The sequence below is a fragment of the Microcaecilia unicolor genome, chromosome 2 (assembly GCF_901765095.1).
Source record: "Microcaecilia unicolor chromosome 2, aMicUni1.1, whole genome shotgun sequence".
Lineage (NCBI taxonomy): Eukaryota > Metazoa > Chordata > Amphibia > Gymnophiona > Siphonopidae > Microcaecilia > Microcaecilia unicolor.
In genome coordinates this window covers 594655252-594666100 of record NC_044032.1, presented here as the reverse complement: position 1 = coordinate 594666100, position 10849 = coordinate 594655252, and the positions used below count along the sequence as shown (strand labels likewise).

At 42.0% G+C, this 10849-nt stretch overlaps 1 protein-coding gene across 1 annotated transcript in view; it reads right to left on the bottom strand.

The window, feature by feature from the left end:
• Positions 1-611: 611 nt before the first annotated feature.
• The window catches only part of LOC115462209 (probable ATP-dependent RNA helicase DDX60), a 368606-nt gene continuing 358368 nt past the window's right edge, over positions 612-10849 (bottom strand). Inside the window, exon 40 of the mRNA XM_030192223.1 lies at positions 612-2424. The gene's annotated coding sequence lies outside the window, so the exon portion shown is untranslated. The remainder of the gene's footprint in view (positions 2425-10849) is intronic.

Sequence of the window (10849 nt, the reverse complement as noted above, 5' to 3'; positions counted from 1 at the left end):
AAGTGGTGGTTCCCGTGCATTGCCTGCAGGAAGTGATTTCTGTTGTTATAGAGGTGGCCCAAGAGTTTCCTGAGGACATTTGAAATAGGCAGTTACTTCCTCTAGTCAAGAGCCTCTGAGCCTGTTAGTTCTAATTCCAGGATTGAGTGCTCAGCCTAAAAGACCACCAGGGAGCTTGAAGGTATAGAAGTCTACTACTACTACTATTATTTAGCATTTCTATAGCGCTACAAGGCGTACGCAGCGCTGCACAAACATAGAAGAAAGACAGTCCCTGCTCAAAGAGCTTACAATCTAATAAGTCATGTCTTTGACAGTGGGGATTGCTGCTGGTGGGCTGATATGGCTCTAATTACATAATATTGGGTATTCTTTCTTGGCTTCTTTCTAGCCTAGCTCCATTCTTACAATCTATTATAGATTTGAAGACCAATACAGTAGTAACAATCAGTCCACTACAACTGTTAAGAACATATGTTTCATCTTCTACAAACCCACTTTAGCATTACTAATGTATACATATAAGAGACTACCTGATTTGTAGCATTTTATAATGTATTCAAGACACAGCATGAAAGCAAATACAACTTTATTAAAATGAACAGGGTTAAAATCAACAAGGTTGTGCACAGGAAGAATCAGGGTTTAAAATATACATGCAGCCGCAGAATGGTTTTTAGGTAGGATTTGAATATGACCAGCACACTCATGCTGCAATAGTTTGCAGTATGCATAAGATGTTTCTTTTTCCTTACTTTTCATCATAATGAGCTACTTCCCTAATTCTTGTATAACATTATGCTTTGTTGGAAATTATAAAAACATGTTTTATGCAGTACATATGACATTGTATTTATCCTTCTTTCTCATTTGATAATTGATTTACATTTAGATTTACAGTAGAATCTCAATTATCTGATCTAAATGGGACCAACAGGTTGTTAATCAAAAAGTTGGATAATACAGATAATTAGATTGTAAGCTCTGTCGAGCAGGGACTATTATCTTCATGTTCAGTTCAAGTGTACAGCGTTGTGTACGTCTTGTAGCACAAAAAAATGATAAGTAGTTAGTAGTATTAAGTGGATAGGGGATAAAATAGAAGTAAATAGAATGCATGTGTCAAAAGAGGAAGCAGTAAAAAAGAGTATAAAATTAATGTGCTCAAGAATCTTACCTAGCACTGCTGCCTTTTAACTAAACTTCATACCAGGAAAGTGAAACAGAAACCTGTGTGCACCTCAATGACAATGCAGTAACATCACCAAGGTATGTTGGATAAGCGAGACTACCTTAGTTCAACCTGTCATCACAGGTGGAGAATGCGCAAAGAACTTCCACCTTATTCCAGACAATTATCATTATTAGCATTTGTATAGCGCTACCAGGACAATATCAGGAGAGCAAGTCTACACATCTGAAAAATACTAATGAGCTTATGTATATTGTAATGAAGCTATTAGCATACTACATGATTTAATATTTGGACTTAGCTATACGTTTCACATAAAGGGAGTTTAATTTTTCACATAAAGGGAGTTTAATTTTTCTGAACTGCTTTTTCCTAAAATTGGGATTTTGATATTTTTGTTAATTGAGGTTGACAACTTTTTCTACCAGAAATATTTTTATATTCCAAATTTGGGTGAATTGAGCTCATACAGAATATTTAAAGTGAAAGACTATATAATTCACAATTTCTCATATAAGGGTCCTTTTACAAAGGTATGCTAGCGTTTTTAGTGCACGTTAAAAATAAGCACATGCTAAACGTTAGAGATGCCCATATTTCTATGGGCGGCTCTAGCGTTTAGCGATTGCTGATCAGCATGCACTAAAACTGCTAGCGTGCCTTTGTAAAAGACACATTGTTATGTAAAGTGTATAACAGCTTAACTCATCAAAAGTGTGCAGAACTAAGGGTTCTAAATCCATGAACACACAGTAGTAAAAGGACCCCTAAATCAACATGAATTTAAAAAAATTATTAAATACTTTGAAAACTTCTAGAAATACGAAATAGGCATCACACTGTTCCTTAAAAAAAATACTTATTTAATACATTTTGTGACTTCATTATATTCCATTTTATATGTTCCATAGTATTCCAACTGCAATAGTTTATCACATTATCTCTAATAGTCTAATAGCTTGTACTGAATCTTCTTATTCTAACTCGATGAATTTTACATTGATCACATTTCCATGTTGGGCTTGCTTCACATGTCTGACCATAGAGTATGTATGCATTGTCTGTTTTAAGCAGTTTAGTGCTACCACTCTTCTCTCACTGGGCAGTCTTGAAGTCATCGATGCACATGCTAAGTCCAAAGTTCTGAAAATGTCTGTAGGTTCTTCCTTTTCTTGTGTCCATTCTTTTTCTTCAGATTGTTGCAGAAAAATGTTGCATGATAGGTATTTATACTTAAGAGGAAAAAAAACACATTTGTTAATGTGGGGAGTAATTCCTAAGGGTGCTATACATATACATATATTATGCTGAAAAGTTATGCAATTCTTCCAATGTCAAAAAGCAACAATAAAGAGATTATGAGGTCAATTTTCAAATGGGAGATCTAGGGATGTCTGGGTATGTGCCCATAGTGTACACCTAGATTAGGTACATTTTCATCCATGGGGCACATATAAAGGGTAGTTCTACTAACTAGGCACTAAGAGCAACCAAAAAAAGCAAAAAGAATGTTAGGAACGGAATTCTATATAATAATTCTCACCACCAACATTCTAATGTGTCTGCCTGTGTCCGTGGCTCCTTCGGAGTTGCTGAGCTAGGCTCCATAGCCAGGCTGCTGTCACTCACAGCTGATTCCCAGGCAGGGGGAGGAGTAGGGAAACACGTGGAGCAAGTGGCAGGGAGCGGCGCATCAAACAACGGCCCTCCTCTCTCCTGCCCCCCCCCCGTCCAGCCACCTATGTCCTGCGACCCTACTCTCCCCCTGCCCCCCCCCCCCTCCAGCCACCCATATCCAACAACCCTGCTCTCTCACCTGTCCCTCTTTCATCCACCCAGGTTGTGTAACCAATTCTTTGGGGCAGGCAGGAAAGATCCCCGGTCCTGCCTGCCCACTGCTGGTGCTGATGCTCCCCCGCTGCCGGATCGCTGTTCAAAATGTCTGCCGATACTCAAGGGCGGCCTCCAAGACTTTCAGCAGAAGTCTCGGCAGCCATTTTGAACAGCGATCCGGCAGCAGGGGAGCGCCAGCAGCGAGCAAGCAGGACTGGGGATCTTTCCTGCCTGCCCCGAAGAATTGGTTACACAACCTGGGTGGATGGAGGGGCAGGTGAGAGCAGGGTCGTTGGACATGGGTGGCTGGAGGGGGGGCAGGGGAGAGGAGGGTCGTTGGGCATGGGTAGCTGGAGGGGGGACAGGGGCAGAGTAGGGTCACTGGACATGGGTGGCTGCAGGGGGAGAGGAGGGTCACAGGACATGGGTGGCTGCAGGGGGGCAGGGGAGGGGAGAAGAGGGTCGTTTGATGCGCTGCTCCCTGCCACTTGCTCCGCGTGTTTCCCTACTCCTCCCCCTGCCTGGGAATCAGCTATGAGTGATGTCAGCCTGGGTGGCTGGAGGGGGGGCAGGGGAGAGGAAGGCCGCTGGACATGGGTGGCTGGACGGCGGGTGAGGGGGGGGTCCTGAGACCAGAGAGGTGGGGGTGGAAGGGGGGCCTCAGACCATAAAGGGAGGGGGGGGGGGACGCACACTCACACTCTCACATACTCTCTGTCTATCACACTCTCCATCTCTCACATACTCTCTCTCAAACATACACTCCGAAGAAAACCTTGCTAGCGCCGGTTTCATTTCTGACAGAAACGGGCCTTTTTTAACTAGTTTGAGAATAAAACTAAGAAATTCATAATGCCTCTGTATTGCTTCATGGTGTGCAATTCTGGTCACTGCAAATGGGTGTTTATTTCCCCCCCCCCCCTAAAAATGAGCTGCTCTTATCCATAGGTGTCTCTCCCTTTCTGCTTCCCATAGCGCTGCACTTCTTCCATCTTCCGGTAGGTTGTCAGCAGCATCAATGATGCAAGCATGCTACCTTCAGCCAGTCCCCGAAGCTTTCCTTACAACTTCCTGTTCCTGCACAGGCAGGACACTACAGAGAGCTTTTGGGGCTGGATAAGACAGCATGTTATATCATTGGCGCTAAGGTGACCCACTGGAAGATGGGAGAAGTGTGGCGCTGAGGGAAGCAGAAAGGGATACACATCTATGGATAAGAGCAGCTCATTGGGGGTGGGGGATCACAGAAAGACCACTAATAGTCCTGGATGCCTTGCCACAAGGTAAACAAGCATGACCTTGTTCATGGCTTTCTATGAAACTCCTATACAGATTCACAGCAGATACTGGTGAAATAAAGATAAAGGTGAGATAGAGATATACCAGACCCACAGGGGGGGAGGGGTAATGAGAGATACTGCACTTGTGGATTGTGGGGAAAGGGAAGGGAAAAAGAGCTGTCGTATCGTGGTGGCAAGGAGAGAAATGCCAGACCATGGGTGAGTGGGCAGGGTGAGGAAGGAGAGAGTGCAGATGAGGGGATGGGAAAACGAGGGAGGACAAATGCTGGATCCCCAGGACAAAGGGGGTGGAGGGAGAATTACAGGGATGGGGTGAGTGGAGTTGGAAAAATAGAGATCAGATGGATGGGTGGGGAAAGGAGTAGGAAAGATGCTGGATCCGGGAAGGGAGTGAGAGGGTGAAGGGTCATAGATTTGATAATCAGCTTTTCTGTGGTACAACCAAAGCAGTTTTGAGAGAGAGGGAGAGATGCTGGCATCAGGGTAAGGATGCAGGAGAATAAGAAGAGGGAGAAGGGGAACAAAGCAAGGATGGATGGGATTTGGGGGGAGGGGAACAGAGGAGAAGATGGGACTAGGGTAGGGAGGAGAAGAACAGAGTAGAAGATGACTAGGATTTGAGAAGGAGAGCTACAGAGTTGATGGCTGGGACTTGGTGATTGAATGGGAGAGTGTTGGGGAGTAGAACAGGTTATTATGGATGAGATAGGTGGAGTGGGAATTTCAAGGGGATAGTGAGTACTTGACAACAGATGAGTATGAATGGGGGTATGTTGATTGGTTGAAAGAATGAGTGAGGGTGTGAATTGAGGGGTAAGAGAATGGGACTGAAGTGTGGGGAAAGATTGAGACATAGTGTTAATGACCTGGAGGAACAGAGAGAAGATGAGAGACATTGAAAAGGTATGGTGGTACTGGAGAAGGATATGAGAAGAAGGGGATGGGTCTCCCATGGGATTGAGTGAGGGTGGAAATAGGGTTAAAAAGATGGTGAAAGAGAGGCAATAGGATATGAAGTATAGGAGAATGGCCTGGAGGCAAGAGATGAAAGGAGAGATGGGGATGGAGCTGGGGCTGGTGAGGAGATGATAGGCAGTGGAGGGTAGATTAGTACAAAAGATGGGCTGTGGAAGGGAATAGGAAACTTGGGGGAAAGAGGGAGACGGTAAAAGCTGGTAAGTAGATAGGAGTTGAAACGGAAACTTTATTAGAAGGTGAAAGAAACAGAGAATGAGTGGTAAAAATCATACAAGGCAGAGAAGAGAAAAGTGAGAAAAGAAAGATAAGTTACAGAAGGAACTGAAGAAGGACAAAAGGAGAGAGAAGAAATAGAAAGGCAGACCTGGAAAAGAATTTAGGAGAAAACTGACACACAAAATGGAACAGACTGGGACCAACCAAATTAAAGTGCCCAGACAACAAAGGCAGAAAGAATTATTTTCATTTAATTCTTTTTAAGAATTGGAATGTGTCTGTTTTGAGAAATGCCCCAGAAAGCAACAAGGCAAACGATCTGCAAAATCCAGCGTGGAAAACAAACCAGCAGATCAGTATAATATCCAAAAAGACTTTATTGAGGATACCGTGTATGAAACAAATGCCCAACACAGGCCGCATTTCGCCCAACAATAGGGCTGCGTCAGGGGCTACTCTATCTTTTTCCAGCCTTCGTTAGCAGGCTATTCACTGTCTATCTGGCGTCATCCAGGATATTCTATTTTATGCTGCTCATGCTGGTTTTTTATGAAGAAGGTTCCTTATATCCTTGTTTTGACATATAATTTGATACCGATCTTATTTAAGAAAGATACAGACTGGCCCCTGACGCAGCCCTATTGTTGGGCGAAACACGGCCTGTGTCGGGCATTTGTTTCATACACGGTATCCTCAATAAAGTCTTTTTGGATATTATACTGATCTGCTGGTTTGTTTTCCCTGTTTTGAGAAATGTACATCACTATTGTTGTGTTTAGTAGAGTACAGGAGAGAATGCATTTTTTTTTGTTTTGTTTACTAGAATTGCACTGCATAATAGAGTCTGGCTTGCTTTGGCGGAGGGGAAGTGGGTCTCCATTTCAGTTTTTATCTGCTTGTGTTTTGTGGTCCCTTATTTTGTATGAGGTGAGCATCAGGAATATACAGAACTAACCCATCTGATGTCATTACTCTGAAAGGTATGAAACTATTTGCCCTCATGCCCATTTTGCCTCCCTAATACTGCATTTCTACATCTAGAGCCTGTGTATTTCTAAGGTCCACACTGAGGAAAGAAGGGAGAGGGAGGAGAAGAAAAAGGGAAGTTTCTAATGTTAGGCCTAGGGAAGGAGGACAGGAAAGTGTGTTCTCCTCTTGCTGATTCATGTGAATATGAAAGAGGGCATATTGAGAGAGGTTTCCCATTGTTGACTAATTTCAGTTTAAAATTTTTTTTTTATATGTGTATGTGTAATGTATTCACTGTTTTGATATTCTAGCTTCCTATTCTGTTTTTATCTTTTTTTTTTTTTTTGGGGGGGGGGGGGCGGGGAATGACCATAGTGAATATGTATAAAATGTATATATGCAAATGAATATACTAATGTGTCACACTCCACCCTTTGCCCCCTAATGGAACAGTCAAACTACGTCCATGTCACTGCATCTCAAATGTTTAGAATACTAGCATATATGCCAATATGGTGCCTACAGTTGCAATCTGTAAATATCTGTTTAACTTACATAGTTCATATTTATTTATTTTATTTGTTATATTTATATCCCACTTTTTCCCACCTATTTGTAGGCTCAATGTGGCTTACATAGTACCAGAGAGGTGTTACAGACTCTGGTGTAAACAAATACAAAGTGATGCTGTGGTAAGATAAAGTTCATGTGGCACAGCCACACTAGGGAATCATACAACGGAAGAATTGTGTTATGTCCATTACGTTCTTTAGTTTTGTTGTGTTGCAAAGATCAGGCATTTATGTTGGATCGGTAGGATATGCCTTTTTAAACAGGTTAGTTTTTAGTGTTTTCCGGAAGTTTAGGTGGTTGTTCGTATTTTTCAAGGCTTTTGGTAATGCGTTCCACAGTTGTATGCTTATGTAGGAAAAACTGGACATGTAAGTTGATTTGTATTTGAGTCCTTTGCAGCTTCTGTAGTGCAGATTTAGGTGCGTTCGTGTTGATTCGGATGTGTTTCTAGTTGGTAGGTCGATCGATCAAATCTGTCATGTATCCCGGAGCTTCACCGTAGATAATTTTGTGAAACATACTGCAGATTTTGAAAACAATGTGTTCTTTGATTGGGAGCCAGTGTAGTTTTTTGCGAAGGGGTTTTGCACTTTCAAATTGCATTTTTCCGAAGATAAGCCTAGCTGACGTGTTTTGAGCGGTCTGGAGTTTCTTTAAGGTTTGTTCTTTGCATCCCACATAAATTCCATTGCAGTAGTCTACATGGCTTAGTACCATTGATTGTATCGGCTTGCAAAATGTTCCCCTCGGGAAGAATTGTGTCACGCGTTTGTGTTTCCACATTGAGTGGAACATTTTCTTTGTTGTGGATGTCACTTGGCTCTCTAGTGTTAAGTTGCGGTCCATTGTAACGTCAAAGATTTTCAAGCTGTCTGAGATAGGGAAGGTGTAATCTGGGGTGTTGATAATAGTGGGGTTATCCACACTGTGTGGGGATGAGAGGATGAGACAGTGCGTTTTTTTCTTTGTTTAGTTTTAGTTGAAATGCATTTGCCCAAGAGTCCATGATGTTCAAGCTGATCTTGATTCCGTTGGTGATTTCTGTCAGTTTAGATTTGTAAGTAATGAATATTGTGACATCATCTGCATAGATGAAATGGTTAAGGCCTCGGCTGGATAAGGACTTGGCTAGTGGGGTCATCATTAGGTTGAAGAGGATCGGTGATAGCAGTGATCCTTGTGGTACTCCACAGTCTGCTTTCCATGGTGATATGTTTGAGTTTGATTTTATTTGATATGTTCTTGTGGTTAGGAAACCCTTGATCCAGCTAAGTATGTTTCCACCAATCCCGAACTTATCTAGTAATCTTATTAATATATTATGGTTTACCATGTCAAATGCACTAGACATGTCGAATGCACTAGACATGTTGAATTGGAGGAGGAGGATGTTTTTGCCTATTGCTATTTCCTGCTTGAATTTGACTAGAAGAGAGTAGTACTGTTTCTGTGCTGTGGAGGGGGCGAAAACCTGACTGTGATTCGTGTAATATTGAGAATTTGTTTATATAATCTGTAAATTGTTTGGCTACCATGCTTTCCATCAGTTTGACTGACAACAGAAAGGATGCTACTGGACAGTAGTTAGTGATTTCATTTGTTTTTTTTCTTGGTGTCTTTTGGTATCGGAGTGAGTAGGATATTGCCATTTTCTTTAGGGAAGAGAACTTGCTGAAGCATGTAGTTTAGGTGGGATGTGAGGTCTGCTATGACGTGGTCAGGGGCGGATTTCATTAGGTAGTTGGGACAGGTAACTAGTTTACAGTGAGTGCTGGAGAACCTGGTGATCGCCTGTGCAACTGGCGATGGTAAGGAGGGTGAATTTTAACCAGGTTCGGTCAGCTGGGTATTCTCCCGTGGTTGGGTCCAACTCATTAAGGAAGATTTTGATGTCAGTGTTGTCCTGAGGTAGTGTGTTGCGTAGGTTTGCAATTTTTCATTGAAATACTTGGCAAGTTTGTCTGCAGATGGGATGTCTCTATTTGATGTAGTGACCTGGTTGGTGTCTAGGAGTTTTTTCACAAGTTGGTATAATTTCTTCTTGTCTTTGTAATCTGTCCCTATTTTAGTTTTATAGTATGATCTTTTGGTCTGTCTTTATTGCGTATTTGTATTTTCTTTGTGATTGTTTCCATGTATTGAGTGTGTGTTTGTCTTTTGTTTTACTCCATGCTCGTTCGAGTTTCCTGGATTGTGTTATTAGCTTTTTCAGTTCTTCATTGAACCATGGTATCGAGTTATGCTTACGTGAAGTTCTTGTTTGTAAGGGTGATATTTCATCTAGTATGCATTTGCATCTTTTATCCCATTCCACTAGGTAATGGAGTCTGTTTGTGCTGTCCATTCATTGTTGTATATCTGTTGCCAGAATGTTTTTGTGTCTACTTGACCTCTTGTGCTGTAGGATGTGTGTTCTTGTATTTGGTGTAATCCCTTCTTCTGCCAGTGTAGGGATAAATTTAATCTGTAGTGATCAGTCCAGGGTGTTTCTATCCATTTAATATCTGTTATTATTAGGTTCTGGTCTGTTGAAAGTTTGTGTGAGATAAGATCAAATGTGTGCCCTTTGACGTGGGTTGCTTGCATTTGTGGCCATTTGAGATCCCATAGGTGGAGGAATTCCTTACATTCTCGTACGTTGATTGTTTGGGTCTTCTAAGTGAAGGTTGATTTCTCCTAATACTAGTACATTGGAGTTGGTTACACATGTGTTTGAAATGAAGCCAATGAAGTTAGTCTGGCCTTCATTCCAATTACCTGGAGGTCTGTAAAACAAGACACAATTCAAATGATCGCGTAGGGTTTTGTTGTGGATTCTGATTGAGGCAATTTCAAGTTGAGGTGTCATGAACTCGGCAGTGGTTTTGGTAGTAAAGTGGGATCGATAGATTAGTGCTATGCCTCCGCCTCTCTTTTCCTTTCTGATCCAGTGTGTGATTTTGTATCCTGGAGGGCACAGGTCTAGGATTATGGGGTCCTTTTGGCCGTGGATCCAGGTTTCATTGATGAAGAGTAGGTCAAGGTTTTCTGCCATGATCCAGTCTGTTAGTATTGCTGTTTTGTTTATTGCGGATCCGGCAATTGATGTAGCCCTTGGATTGTTTGGAATGGATATTTGCATGGGGGCATATACATAGGTGGACATAAGTGGGGTTTTCACTTCTGTGCATAACTTACAAAATACTGTAAGTTATGTGCTTCTGTACCGCATTTAGGCACCCACATTTATGCACCTCTCTATGACTGTTATGACTAATGTAAATGTGGATGCGTAGATGTTTAAGTGTGCAGGTACTAGGTTACACTGGTATTCTATAATGCAACCTAGGCACCAATGCTGGTACATAAGAAGATAAGAGTAGCCATACTGGGTCAGACCAATGGTCCATCTAGCCCAGTATCCTGTTTTCCAAACAGTGGCCAAGCCAAGTCAGAAGTACCTGGCAAAAACCCAAATCGTGGCAACACTCCGTACTACAAATCCCAGGGCAAGCAGTTGCTTCCCATGTCTGTCTCAATAGCAGACTATGGACTTGTCCTCCAGGAATTTGTCCAAACCATTTTTAAACCCAGATACACTGTTACCCCATCCTCTGGCAAAGAGTTCCAGTGCTTACCTATTTGTTCAGTGAAAAAATATTTACTCCTATTTGTTTTTAAAAGTATTTCCATGTAACTTCCTTGAGTGTCCCCTAGTCTTCGTACTTTTGGAACAAGTAAAAAATCGATTTACTTCTACTCGTTCTACACCACTCAGGATTTTTGTAGACCTCAATTATATCTCCCC